Source organism: Somniosus microcephalus, chromosome 5 (assembly GCF_052327205.1).
Source record: "Somniosus microcephalus isolate GS21.2 chromosome 5, FLI_Smic_1.0, whole genome shotgun sequence".
NCBI classification, from domain to species: Eukaryota; Metazoa; Chordata; class Chondrichthyes; order Squaliformes; family Somniosidae; genus Somniosus; species Somniosus microcephalus.
The window spans coordinates 62,617,456-62,632,014 of NC_140991.1; the positions used below are offsets into that span (position 1 = coordinate 62,617,456).

General features: G+C 45.7%; 1 protein-coding gene across 4 annotated transcripts in view; it reads left to right on the top strand.

The window, feature by feature from the left end:
* mpp7a (MAGUK p55 scaffold protein 7a) overlaps window positions 1-14,559 on the top strand; it is a 550,968-nt gene that overhangs the window by 60,507 nt on the left and 475,902 nt on the right. The window lies entirely within an intron of this gene.

Consider the following 14,559-nt stretch of genomic DNA (forward strand, 5'->3'; position numbering starts at 1 on the left):
AACGTGTGCACCGCTAAGCTTTTATCGTCAGATTGTGTGAGCCGCGCCGCGTTAGAATTGGTTCGGAGGTATTAGCATTTTAAAAATCTGTTTGAACAATAGATTTATTACCTTTTTCTTGGTGGCGGGGGGAAAACACAATAATGTGCGATGAAGGACATTTTAACCCGTGGCTGCACTGTTGAGGTTCTGTGTTTAGAATAATTTGCTGCGTTTGACAGGGATAATCATAATAAAATAAAATCTTGGGTTTCCAGAACCGGCTGTGTTTCATGTGGTTCCTGACTTTTGATGTGAACAGTGATTCTGTCTGTAAGATGGGAGTGAGAGGCTAGCGCGGCGCTCAAATCCACTGATTTAAACCAATTTTTAGGTGTGGGGGAGGTTTCTCGAATATTTTAGGTATCACTTCGGTGGGAGGAGGCGCAACAGCAGAGCTAAGGTTTAACTTGACTAATCAGATAACCAGAATGCAAAGCAACTTAAGTATTGAAATGTATTTTTTTAGTGTTACAATACACCCATAAGTTGTATCCCGTTTATGTGAAGATTTAGAGTCAAGTTGGCGAATTACAAAAAAATAGATTATTGAGGAACTTATTGATATATTATTGAGCTCTGAATTACTCCCTTGACACCGATTCCATCACTCTCCCCAGCTACTGTCTCTGGCTCAACCAGACTGTTTGCAATCTCGACGTCCTATTTGACCCTGAGCTGAGCTTCTGATCCCATAACCTCATCATCAAAAAAGGCCACCTATTTCCACCTTTGTAATATCCCCTGTCTCTGCCCCTACCTCAGCCCATCTTTCTCATCTCCAGACTTGGCTATTCTAATGCTATCCTGCCAGTTTCCGAACCGCACGTCTCGCTCGCCCATCACCCATGTGCTCGCTGACCTACATTGGCTCCCAGTCTGGCAATGGCTCAATTTTAAAATTCTTATCCTTGTGTTCAAATTCTTCTATGGCCTTGCTCCTCCCTCTGTATCCTCCTGCAGCCCTAAAACCTTCTGAGAACTCCAACTCTGGCCTTTTGTTTGGCAAGGGTATTAAGGGTTACGGAAGCAAGGCGGGTAAATGGAATTAAGATACAGATCAGCCATGATCTAATTGAATGGCGGGCAGGCTCGAGGGGCTGAATGGCTTACATGTTGTACATCACCCACTCCCTTCGCTCCAATATTGACATCTGTGCCTTCAGCCATCCAGGCCCTGAGATCTGTCATTTCTTCCTCTAAGACCCACCTTGAAACCTAAATCTTTGACCAAGCTTTTAATCATATGTTCTAATATCTCCTCCTTTTAGCTCGGTCAATTTTTGCTTGATTATGATCCTGTGAGTGTTTCGTATGTTAGAGGCGCTATATGCTTGCAAGTTGTTGTAACTTGACTAACCAAATCGCCTTCACTATAATTTTTTGGATGTGTTCATTTTTTTAAATCACTTTTGCATTTTTAATTTAAGCAAATAATGTTTTTCATTTTTATATCTAATGCAAAGCTGTAACACAAAGTTGTACTTCCAGATGAAATTTACAGGTATAGTGAAGTGAGACTTTTATATACAAAAAAAACTTCTAAACATATGCTGAGCAGCTGTCAATAAGACTTGCCATATTTAGTCTAGTTCTGTCAATATCACTTATTCCTGTAGGCTATGTAGCACATCAGTAGTGTTGTAATTTATCTGTTATTTCTTGTCATGTTAAAAGAATAAGAATCTTGCGTGAGCAGGAAGCCTATCTTCTGATCATCTTCCCTATCTGTGTTTCTCCTTTTGAAGTGTATTGGGATGTTACTTGCATTAAAGGCGCTTTATAAATGCAAATACTTTTTGAAATTTGTTAAAGATCTTGTCTTTAAAAAATACAGTGTGTTTGTTGTGATTGTGATCTTGTCTGTTGCAACTGCATTCTATAGCATTGTGGATGAGGATTATTTGATAAGTGGTGGGTCGTTCTAGGTTTGCCCTCATCATTATAGTCTGCTTAGATAGAGTTTTCACAGATTAAAACCTTATCTATTATGCCTATAATTTTCATGAATAAAAAGATGTTTAAATTTGTATGAGATGCATCATAGTTGGAACGAAAGTTGGACTGCTATTATCTGTCTGTCTTCATTATAATTCTTCAATCCTAAGGAAATGTTATTTATGAAACCTGACGTGATTTTGTTTAAATTTGCTCCATTGGTCTGTCCCTGCATCACTGTATCTATGCAATTTTTTAAAATAAATTCATTCTCGGAGTGGGCAAGACTGCCAAGGCCAGCATTTATTGCCAGTGCCGAGTTGCCCTGAGAAGGTGGTGGGCTCCTTTCTTGAATCATTGAAATCAATGTGGTGAAGATGATCCCACAATGCTGCTGTTCTTTGTAACAGTTTGATACAACTGAGTGGCTTGCTAGGTCATTACAGAGGGCAATTAAGAGTCAACCACGTTGATGTGGGACTGGAGTCACTTGGAGGCCAGACCAGGTAAGGATGGCAGCTTACTGTCCCAAAAGGACATTAGGGAACTAGTTGGATTTTTACAGATTAATGGTCACTTTTACTGTCACCAGCTTTTTATTTCCAGATATTTTCAACTGAATATCAAACTGCCGTGGTGAGATTTGAACGCGCATAATTTGGATTGTTAGTTCAGACCTCCAGATTACTCGTCCAGGAACATAAGCACTGCACTACTGTACCCAATTTATGTGAGCCTATTTGTCCTGCATGTTACTGGGATATTTTAATGTTTTTGAAACTTGTGCAGTGACGAGTAGGATTTTTGTCCAAGTGCTGGAATTTATAAATGTATTTAGGCTCAAACCTGTGGAAATTCAGTGTGTCACGGCAACCTATTGTGTACACTGGAAAAGAGTAATTGACGGGACCATTGGAAAAGCAAAATTGATAACCTGTGGGCCAAGCTAGGCTGAGGATAACTGGAGCCAGCAGTTGGAAATGAGCAGATAGAGGGGTTAGAGTGAGGAATTTATCAGAGGAAGTTGGTGGGGAGAATGGGAGAAGAAAGTGTTGGAAGTAAAATTCTATGCAAGGTGTGAATCCTACCCCTGTTCATTTTCTTCAGTAAATCTGGTTGACATGTTGAGTCTGTCCTCATAGTTGGCACACTTGTAGTGGTAGCAGGATGTTCACACAAAATACAGTTGGAAAAAATAAACCACTAGCTGTGAACATTTTGATAAACCCACATGTGGACAAAATAAACAAATTATTAGCTTGAGCTCAACCTCTAATGAGGCAAATCCTGGTCATTTTTTTCTCTTTAGATTTCTATTGAAATCATCTGTCGTAAATAACCAATAAATGTACTTGTGAACACTACAAGAAAAGCATGGCATGTGATACGCGATCCTTCCAATGTATTTCTCTGTAGCAGCCCTTTGTCTGTTTCTGTGCTTCTATCTCATTGATATTACAATCATCATGTTTGCTCTGAATCACCTCTTTTTGTGCCTCCTAAAGCCCGTATGTGTTATTGTCAACATTGTTGCTTTGGCTCCCAAATCTGTGCAAGACTCTGTTCCACGACTCCATGTTTGAATTGCTGCAATCAGGTTTCCACCACACCACAGAACTAAAACAACGCTAATCAAAGCCACATTGCATGACATGTAACTCCGATCATGGTGCATTATCGCTCCTCGACCTTTATGCGGCCTTTGACATGGTTAACCGCACCATCCTTTTATAATAGCTCTGCTCCGTCATCCAGTTCAGCAGGACTGCCCTTGCCTGATTTCACTCTTGGCTATCCAACTGTAGCCAGAGTCCGGCAATGGTTTCTCTTCTGGCCTCTGCACTATCACCTCGAGACCCCAAGGATCTATCCTTGGCTCTTGCCTCCTCTTCATCTAAGTGCTGTCCCTTGATGACATCACCTGAAGACCTGGCATCGGCTTCAATATCTATACTGATGACACCAAGCTCTTCCTGCCCACCATCATTCACTATGTCTCTGCTGTCATCGCTTGTTTGACATTGTGTTGGTTATGCTGAAATCTCCTCCAGTTAAACATTGGAAAGACTGAAGCCATTATCTTCAGCCGTTGCCACTGATTCCATCCCTTTCCCTGTTCACTGTTTCAGGTTAAACCTGATAGCTCACAATCTGGGCATCCTATTTGACCTCAAGTTGAGTTTCTGACCCCATATCACAAAGACTGCCTACTTCCACCTCCAAAAACAGAAACCCACTTCTGCCCCTACCTCAGCCCACCTGCTGCTAAAACCCTCATTCCATGTCTTTATCACCTCCAGACTTGACTATTGCATTGCTTTCTTGGATAGCCTCCCATCCGCCATAAACTTCAACTCATCCAAAACTCTGCTGCCAGTATCCTATCCCACACCAAGTCTCATTCGTGCATGCATCCCTGTGCTCACTGACTTGCGTTGCTTTCCGGTGCCCAAACACCGACAAATTAAAATTCACATGCTTGTATTTAAACCTCTATATGGCTTCACCCCTCCCAATCTCTGTAATCCTTACCAGCATGACGATCTCTTTCCCCGCCCCCCCCCCCCCACCACCAACTCTCTGCTGTCATTTTGCCTCTTGTGTCTCCGTGCCCGCCCACCCCTCCCTCAAATCCTCTCTTTGGCCCACCATTGGTGGTCACGCCTTCAGCTGTTATGGCCCTATGCTCTGAGATTCCCTGCCTAAACCCCTTCTGGCTTTCCACCTCTCTCTCCTCCTTTGCGTCTCCTTAACGTTCACCTCTTGGACCAAGCTTTTAATCACCCTCCCAATATTTCCTCCTTTGGCTCATCATTATTTTTGCCTCACTATACCTTTGCGAAGCACTTGGGATTTTTTTAATATTACAGGTGTTAGGTAAATTCAAGTTGTTCTGTTTTACCTCATTGAAATACTGTAACTTGTTCTTTCATAGTACCTGAAAACTTGTTTTGCCCTATTTTCTTACCAACTCTTTCCAACCCTGTCAGGATTATGTTCTGCATTGTGTTCCTCAGCCCCTCACCAAGCTTTGTTAATGTAAAAGAAAGCCTGTTTATGTGGTAGTGGTAATGATATGTCCTGGGATAAAATTTTATACTGCTTGCCTGGAAAGAAAATTGGAGATATGAAAATATACCATTTAGTTTAAGTGTCACTTGGAGCCAGTGATCCAAGTGCTATTTGTTGCTCCAGTGTAACCCGTGGTGTTTGGGTGCTTACCAAGGTACTGTTGGAGCAAATTAAGTTCATCAGTTTTTGATTCTTGTAGATCATAACATCATTTAAATACTTGGAGTTGTGTCCATTTTTGTCTGATTACGCTTCTATGCATTGGGACATTTTCCGATGTTAAAGCCGCTATGTAAATGTATGTTCAATAAAGCCATGAACATAGGCTGACTTATAGGAATGGAGTAACCTTCCTCTCGACGACATTCATTTATTCTGTTAATGGTGCTTGATGCTTTACTGCAACAAATTGGAATAAACTTGTATGTGTGTGATTGATTTATTTAGGCGTTGCTCTACATGAAATTCTGGAGGTTTTGCAGGTGTTAAAGTGCTGCTCGTTGTCTCATCTCAACGTTTTCGGCAACTGAATAGTTCTCAATGTCTTAACTTCGCCGTTTGTAACCATAGTAATATATCTTGACATGGTAATGACTCCCTCTTAACTTTTAGCAATCTCTTTTATTGCCTCCATTGCTGTTTGAAGTTTTTTTTTGTTTTAAGTCCTGTTTTTAAAAAACCTTTCCTTTTTTCTGTTTCACTGCTTTCCTGTTTGTTTCTCATGATTTCTGTAAATATCTTTATTCTATTTGCTCTTTTATCCTCTCTCTCTTCCATTTGTTTCCAGTACTGTTTAGGTTTTTTTTTCCTTTGTCCAGTTTTAGTCGGATTGCTTGCTTTATGCATCGTCACAGTTTTTTTGAGAGGGCTGGTATATTTCTTTTATAAAAAAAAAAAAAAAACTCAAACCGCTGTCATCACTACTGCCAACCTTAATCTTTCACTCAGTGTCAACATTTTGGAACTGGTTGAAATCTTATGCTTCACACTGACTTTCATTTGGTTAATTGTGTTCAGCCCCAGTCTTCTGCTTGAATCTGTTGTCTGACTGCTCTGCTGCCATATAGTGCTTTTGTGGTGGTTGCATCTTTTGCCCTTCCTTGGATTCTTCTCTGCACTGTCAGGAGCTGGCTGTGTGTGGATTGTTTTTAACACTGTTTGCACTGTGGGAGTACCTTCACCACATGGACTGCAGCAGTTCAAGGCGGCGGCTCACCACCACCTTCTCAAGGGCAACTAGGGATAGGCAATAAATACTGGCCTTGCCAGTGACGCCCACATCCCATGAACGAATAAAAAAAAAGCCCACCTGCTGTAATTGTGACACTGGCTCCTTGACCTTGCCTCACAGATGCTGGAGCTGCTCTATTACCAATGGTTTCTGCCTCGTAACAGGCCCAACTAATAATCTTGACTGCTAGTTGAGTCACCTATTTGGAGCAATGGTTTCTAATTCTTTGTCCCTGCTTTTTTTCTCCACACACATGCACTTAGTTGCTGCAGTCTCCAGAGCAGAGCGGTGAGGGGTTTCTTTGGCTGCTTGGGAATGTTGTGGATTTTTTTGTGGTAATTTCCTGCGTGGAAAGTTCCTGGTTTCAGGCAGTGAGTGACGTCCAATTATTTCACGACAGGGAGGAGGAAATAAGTTTGAGCGCGAGGCATTGTGGCCTGCTCCTGCACTTGGCAGTGTCTCGTTCACTTGACGGCGTGTAAGTTGAAAAGCCTGAGGGGTGCTTATCTTCCAGCTCTCTTGGCAGGGTGTGATGTGGTTCAAGAAAATAAAAATGAGCAGCCAACTTGCAAAACTGTCCTTTTGCGTCAGACAAGGTTATATTAAATTGACTCGTGCAATTGCGGCAGCTGTACAGAAACTATACCTGCTGTGTTTTGAAAGCTCATTATTTGTTGTGATATGAGGCATCGTTAACTATGTCCAAATTAAACTAACTTGCTTTTGTATAAAGCTTTTGGATTAACTGGATTAACAGATGTCAGTAGCATTACTGCCTAGCAATAGTGCCTCTAAGACATTGAGTTTCAATGCTGATTATAAATAAGCAATTTTTCATTTGAAGCATGCAGAGAATGCATCTGCCACAAAATTGTTTTAATATTAATAGTGTGACAGGCAACTTGTTTGTATAGAGCTATTGATTTACAGTTTGGATGTTATCCAAGCGTTGGTGCATCATCGTCCTTGGATTGATCCTTTACATTTTAACCAAAACATACTCATTTCTAGGAAGAATTCAAACTAGGCTGTGTATGGTTCTGTGGAATTACAGTTTTCCTTCCTTTTGCACATTGTTTCCATAAATGGACCTGTTTTGTTCATCAGTTGCTACATTTGACACAGGATGACAGCAAATATTTAACCTGAAAGTGAAGTGAGATCTGAACAGGTCTTGGTTATTTTCATGAAAGATTAGGGTCACTGTTGTCAGTGTATGTTATTGTCAGTATGTTATTTGAATATTGAACATCGTTTTTTGTGTGACAGATTATATTAGAAGATAGTTATACAACTGATTACAAGATGATTTTTCTAATATACTTGTGTGTGAACCCATTATTAATCTCTTGAATTTTAACAGATTTGCATTAACTTCAGTCCTTTAATAAACAGCACAATGATATATCTTGAGTTCAGGAAACAAAATTTCCAAACATTAGACTTTTATCCTGTACAGAGCCTTGGTTAGACCCCATTGAGAGTACTGCACTCAGATTAGGGCACTGAAAAAGGAAAGATATATTGGCTTTGAAGGGGGTACGGCTTTGGAGGGGTACTGTGCAAAATCACCAGTGTGATACCGGGACTTAAAGGATTATATTATGAGGACAGTTGCATAAACCTGGCATGTATTCCCTTGAATTTAGAAGGTTGACTTTAACTGCTCCACCATTGGCAGCCGTGCCTTCAGCTGCCAAGGCCCTAAGTTCTGGAATTCCCTCCCTAAACCCCCCTGCCTCGCTACCTCTCTTTCCTCCTTTTAAGATACTCCTTAAAACCTACCTCTTTGACCAAACATTTGGTCATCTGCCCTAATATCTCCTTATGTGGCTTGTGTCAAATTTTGTTTGATAATGCTCCTGTGAAGTGTCTTGGGATGTTTTACTACATTAAAGGTGCTATTGTGGCAGAACCACTGAATGACTCTGGCTAACTGTATATAATTCTCTTTAACAATGTTCTAACGCCAGCCTAAACCTGTACCATTGTGTTAGGCATTACTGTGTTTTGTATATAGAGTTTGCATGTACGGGGCATGGCCCCTTTAAGAGCGCGGGCAAACGCGATGACGTCACGTCGCAAACCACGGGGCTGCCCAGGCAGTCCTCGTGGCATCTCTGTTGAGTGAAGACCTGTTTAGTTGTTCTCTTGTGTCGATCTCCGTTATTCGTTGGAATTCGTTAATTCCTACATTGGTGACCCCGTTTTTGTGAACGTTTTCACTTAAGAGCACAGCATGGAAGCAAATGCCGTTTCGTTAAAGCTACCGCAGTTCTGGGAGCAACAAGCGCCCTCGTGGTTTATTCAGGTCGAGGCCCAGTTCGCCCTGAGGAACATCGATGCGGATCAGACCAAGTACCTTTTATGTGATCTCCGCACTCGACAGCTCTACCGCCTCTCGGATCATCAGCCTCCTCGAAAACCCCCCAACAGAGCGCAAGTATGAAACCCTCAAAGCGCAGTTACTGCAGGTTTTCGGGCTCACAAAATTGGAGCGCGCCCGTCGATTACTCGCTATGCCCGGGCTCGGGGACGCCAAGCCTTCAGAGTTGATGAGCCAAATGCTCACACTCCTGGGCTCAGAACGGGAATGTTTCCTATTCCGCGAGATTTTCCTCAGCCAATTGCCTGAATAGGTACAAGCTGCCCTGGCCAGATCTGAAGTTGAAGACTGCACAACACGCCCTGCGGAGGCTGACAAAATTTTCGCTGTAACTCGGCAGAACTGCGCCGCCACGAGGCACCCATCCCCCGCAGACGCTGCCCCAGCTCGTCAGCCTGCTGGGCTGTGTTTCTACCACGCACAGTTCGGCGCAAAGGCGAAGCGTTGCCGCCCTCCCTGCAGTTTTCCCCAACAAAACAAACAACTGACACTGCGACCACCGAGGAACGGGTCGAATGGGCACGCCGCGATGGTGATCGGCAACGTGGGAAAATTGCTGTTCATCACTGATACACTCTCTCTCCGGTCGTCGTTTTCTGTGCGGCACCGGGGTGCGGTTATGCATTTTACCCGCGTCCGCCCTCGATGTGCAGACGGGGAATCACGGCCCCACCCTTGAAGCGGCCAATGGCGGAACAATTCGGACCTTCGGCAGACGGCGAGTGGAGGTACGGCGAATGCAGGTGTGCCTCGGGGGGGGGGGGGCAACTTTTTCACTGGGAGTTTGTTACGGCCAGAGTTTCCCAGCCCCCCCTCGGCGCGGATTTCCTGTGCGCCAACAGCCTCCTGGTCGACGTTGGGAACCGGCGGCTGATCAACGCAACAACTTTTAATTCTCTTCCGTGTTACCGCAGTAACACTACGTCACGCACCGTCTCCTGTGCGTTCCCGACTCCTGATGAGTTCACTCGCCTGCTCGGCGAATTCCCTGACCTGACGAGACCCACGTTCTCCTCCACAGCCACGAAACATGGTGTGGAACACCGAATCACCAACAACAGCCCCCCGGTCTACGCGTGTGCCCGGCGCCCGGAACCTGGCAAGCTGGCGGTCGCAAAGGCAGAGTTCGCAACCATGGAACGGTTAGGGATTATTCGCTGGTCGAATAGTCCCTGGTCTTCACCCTTCCATATCGTCCCGAAGCCTGATGGCAGCCATGCGGCGACTATCGACGCCTCAATGACGCCACCACTCCTGATTGGTACCCGATCCCCCCACATCCAGGATTTCTCTGCCCATTTGGCAGGGAACACCGTGTTCTCAAAAGTCGACCTCGTCCGGGGCTACCACCAGGTCCCAGTTCACCAACAAGACGTCCAGAAGACCGCAGTCATCACCCCATTCGGCCTCTTCGAGTTTTTACGAATGCCGTTTAGGTTAAAGAACACTGCCCAGGCTTTCCAACGCCTGATGGACTCTGTGCTGCGGGACCTCAAGTTCCTCTTCATCTACCTGGATGATCTAATTGCCAGTCCGACTAAGGAAGAACATACCTGTCACCTACGCACCCTTTTTCGACACTTCAGCCAACACGGCCTGATTATCAACCCGGCCAAGTGTTAGTTTGGCCTGCACCAAATTGACTTCCTGGGGCATCGCATCACCTCAGACGTTCCTTTACCTTCGAAAGTAGAGGCGGTGACATCCTTTCCACGCCTGCAGAACATAAAGGCCCTGCAGGAATTCCTAGGCATGGTAAACTTTTACCACCGTTTCGTGCCTAAGGCGGCACTACTCATGCAGCCCCTGTACGAGGCCCTCAAGGGCAAGACTGGCAAGAACCCGGTAGACTGGACGGGTGATGTGGCCCGAGCGTTCGCCGCCACCAAAAGCGCCTTAGCCAACGCGACTATGCTGGCGCACCCGCGGCCAGGAGCCACCATCGCCCTCACCACCGACGCGTCGGAATACGCAGTTGGTGCCGTGCAACAGCAGTGGGTGAACGGGACATGGTAGCCATTGGCATTCTTAAGCCGTTCACTATGGCAGAACGAGAGAGCATACAGCACGTTCGACCGGGAGTTGCTCGCCCTTTTTCTGGCCATCCGCCATTTTCGGTTCCTACTGGAAGGACGTCCTTTCACCGCCTTTTGTGGACCATAAGCCGCTAACCTTTGCAATGGCCAAGACCGCCGAACCGTGGTCAGCCCGACAGCAGCGTCGACTGACCTACATATCCGAATTCACCACGGATATACGGCACATGGCCGGTAAGGACAACCTGGTGGCAGACTGCCTCTTCCGTGCGATCGTCAATACGGTTCATTTGGGCATCGACTACGCCCTCATGGCAGCGGACCAAGCATCAGACCCGGAAGTCCAAGCTTACAGAACGGCCATCACTGGCCTCCAGTTGGCCGACGTCAAGTTCCATTCGGCAGGTACCACGCTGTTGTGTGACGTCTCCGTACAGGATCCTCGCCCTGTCGTGCCGGTTGTCTGGCGCCGCAAAGTGTTCGACACCATATATGGGTTGTTACACCCAGGAATGAAGGCCTCTCAGAAATTGATGTCAGCGAAATTTGTATGGCATGGCATGCATAAAGATGTCCGCGACTGGGCCAACACCTGCGTGGTCTGCCAAAAGGCCAAGGTACAGCGCCACATCAAAGCTCCGTTGCCCACCTTCACAGTTCCGGATCGACGTTTTGACCATGTCAACCGTGGACCTGGTAGGACCACTCCCACCCTCCCATGGTTTTTCACCCATCCTGACCATGGTTGACCACACCACCAGATGGCAGGAGGCGGTCCCCCTCTTATCCACTACTTCGGCAGACGTGGCCAGGGCATTCATTTTCTCCTGGATCGCCCGTTTCGGACTGTCCGCAGATATTTTGTCGGACAGGAAGCCGCAGCTTTCCTCCGAACTCTGGAATGCAGTGGCCCAAGGACTCGGTGTCAGTTACACCGCACCACAGCCTACCACCCACAGGCGAATGGCCTCTGCGAATGCTTCCACCGGTCAATGAAAGCCGCCCTGAGGGCCAGCCTCCAGGACGCTGGATGGGCAGATAAGCTACCGTGGGTCCTGTTGGGCCTTCGCACGGCCCCCAAAGAAGACCTTCACTCTTCATCAGCGGAGCTTGTGTATGGTCAGCCGCTGCAAGTCCCAGGGGACTTCCTACCAACATCGACAGAGCCATGGTCCGCGTCTGCCCAGCTTGCTAGTCACCGAGAGGCGGCCGGATGTTTCGCATCGGTGCCCACTTCGCACCACGGGCTGCAGAGGTCACACGTTCCCACGGAGCTTCACAAGGCTGAATATGTTTTTATTCGCCATGACGCACATCGGGATCCGCTCAAGGCCCCATATACCGGTCCCTTCCGCGTGTTGGAAGCGGGACAAAACCTTCACGGTCGATGTCGATGGTAAACTGGACCACATTTCGGTCGACCGCTTAAAACCAGCAGCCTCCGCCTCGAGAGGACAGGAGTCGTTCTGACAGGCTCGTCAGACCCCCTCACCATTTGACTTTGTCCGTTAAAGCGAATTCTGGGGGGGGCACATGTGGCAGAACCACTGAATGACTGGCTAACTGTATATAATTCTCTAACGATGTTCTAACACCAGCCTAAACCTGTACCATTGTGTTAGGTGTTTTGTATATAGAGTTTGCATGTACAGGGTGTGGCTCCTTTAAGAGCGCGGGAAAACGCGGGCAAACGTGATGACGTCACGTCGCAAACCACGGGGGCTGCCCAGGCAGTCCTCGTGGCATCTCCGTTGAGTAAAGACCTGTTTAGTTCTCTTGTGCCGATCTCCGTTATTCGTTGGAATTCGTTAATTCCTACACTATATAATTACAAGTTGTTCTGTGATCTAAATGCAGCGTTTTAAATGATAAAGGGATTCAATCGGGTGGATACAGAGACACTATTTCCTGTTGTGGGGAATCCAGCAAAAAGGGGCATCATCTTAAAATTGAATCTAGGCAAATTAGGAACCAGGAAGCACTTTTTCCACACACAGCGTAGTGGAATTCTAGAACTCTGAAATTTTTAAGAGTGAGGTCACCAGAGTTTTTATTTGGTAAGGGTATCAAGGGATATGGATCAAAGTGGGGTAATTGGGGTTGAAGTACAGATCAGGTATGATCTAATTGAATGGTGGAGAACAGACTCAAGGGGCTTAGTGGCGTACTTGTGTTCCGATCTTCCCGTCTTTCATGGTTCTTATGTCAAGAGCAGGGGCGTTCTCGCCTTTGTCCTGGCCAACACTTACCCCTCAACCAACATTACTAAAAAGTAGATTCTTGCTGTTTCTGGGACCTTGCTGTGTACAAATTGGCGGCTGCATTTCCTGCATTACAACAGTGACTACGCTTCAAAAAGTACTTCGAGCTGAGCTTCGGACCCCATATCCTCTCCATGACCAACACTGTCTACTTCCATCTCTTGCATCGCCCGTCTCCACTCCTGCCTCAGCCCATCTACTGCTGAAACGCTCCTCTGCTTTTGTTACCCCAAGACCCGATTATTCCAATCCTCTCCTGGCCGGCCTCCCACCTTGCACCCTCTGTAAACTTGAATTCATCCAAAACTTTGCTGCCTGTATCTTAACTCGCACCAAGTCCCATTCACCCATCGCCCCTGTGCTCGCTGACCTACATTGGCTCCTGGTCCAGCAACGCCTCATTATGAACATTTTCATCCATGTTTTGAAATCCCTCAATGGCCTCGCCCTATCATATATATATTTTTTCCACACTTTTTGTTTGTCGTCTTTTCTTCTCCCACATGGCAGCTGTCTTTCATTCTGCCAGCGCAACTTACACTTCATCTAGAGCCATCTTTTGTTTCTTAACCTGGTCCATTACCATCTCCTTTTGCCTTGAATATCTCTTAATGTCTCTTAACCTCTCCTGCCTTCTATCCTATCACAGACCTTCCCTTTTGTTCTTTCATCCCCTCCCCCCCCTTTCCCAGCCCCTACACTTGATTGAAAATCTGTTCCATTTCCTGCTTTTTTCCAGTTCTGACGAAAGGTCATCGGCCTGAAACGTTAATTGTGTTTCTCTCTTCACAGATGCTGCCTGACCTGCTGAGTGTCTCCAGCATTTTCTGTTTTTATTTCTTTCTTTGTTGAGTACTTGGGCAAGATATCCACTGTTAGCAATTGGTGGCAAAATTGTAAACGAGTGACTGCTGATTTCTGGTTGCACCTGTGGTGTGCTCGGATTATGTGCCGACTGCCTCTCGGTGGTTTATTTTCGATAAGCCACTGGTCTCCACTGTCTAGGTCAATCAGGGCAGTCTGTGTTCAGGAAGACCCAGTGAACAGCATCCAGCATTCAATGTCTAATATAGTATAGCACAGATGCTTAGCAATGTTGGTTCCTTGTTCTTGGGTGTTCTCAAGGTGCCTTAACAGTGCAGTACAGAATGCTCTGGTGTGCATCTTCTCTATTTCCTGAACCAGCTATCCTCACAACGTGGGTAAGAGTGTCATTGCACTGCAGATTTGGGCTGTGGATGAACGTGCCATTATTTAAACCAAGCTTTGTATTTGTACTGGACCAATTGTATGATTCAAATTGAACCACATTATTTGTTCAAGAATATTGTGAACAACATACAAAAGTTAATTTTGTTGCTTTCATTGCAGAACAGAACTTAAGTCTGCTGTAAATTGGGAGGAAACCATTTTTTTAAGAAGGTACTTCTGAAAGTGCTTTGTTTCGGGGTATATTTCCCTGCTTCTCTTCCACCTCTTGAAAGCTGAAACAAACAACAGTATAGGTTCCATTAGTGGCACCCGCCCTCTGGTAACACACTCAAACTGCTATTGTATTGATGAAACAAACAAGCACGCAGTCACGATGGGCTGAAT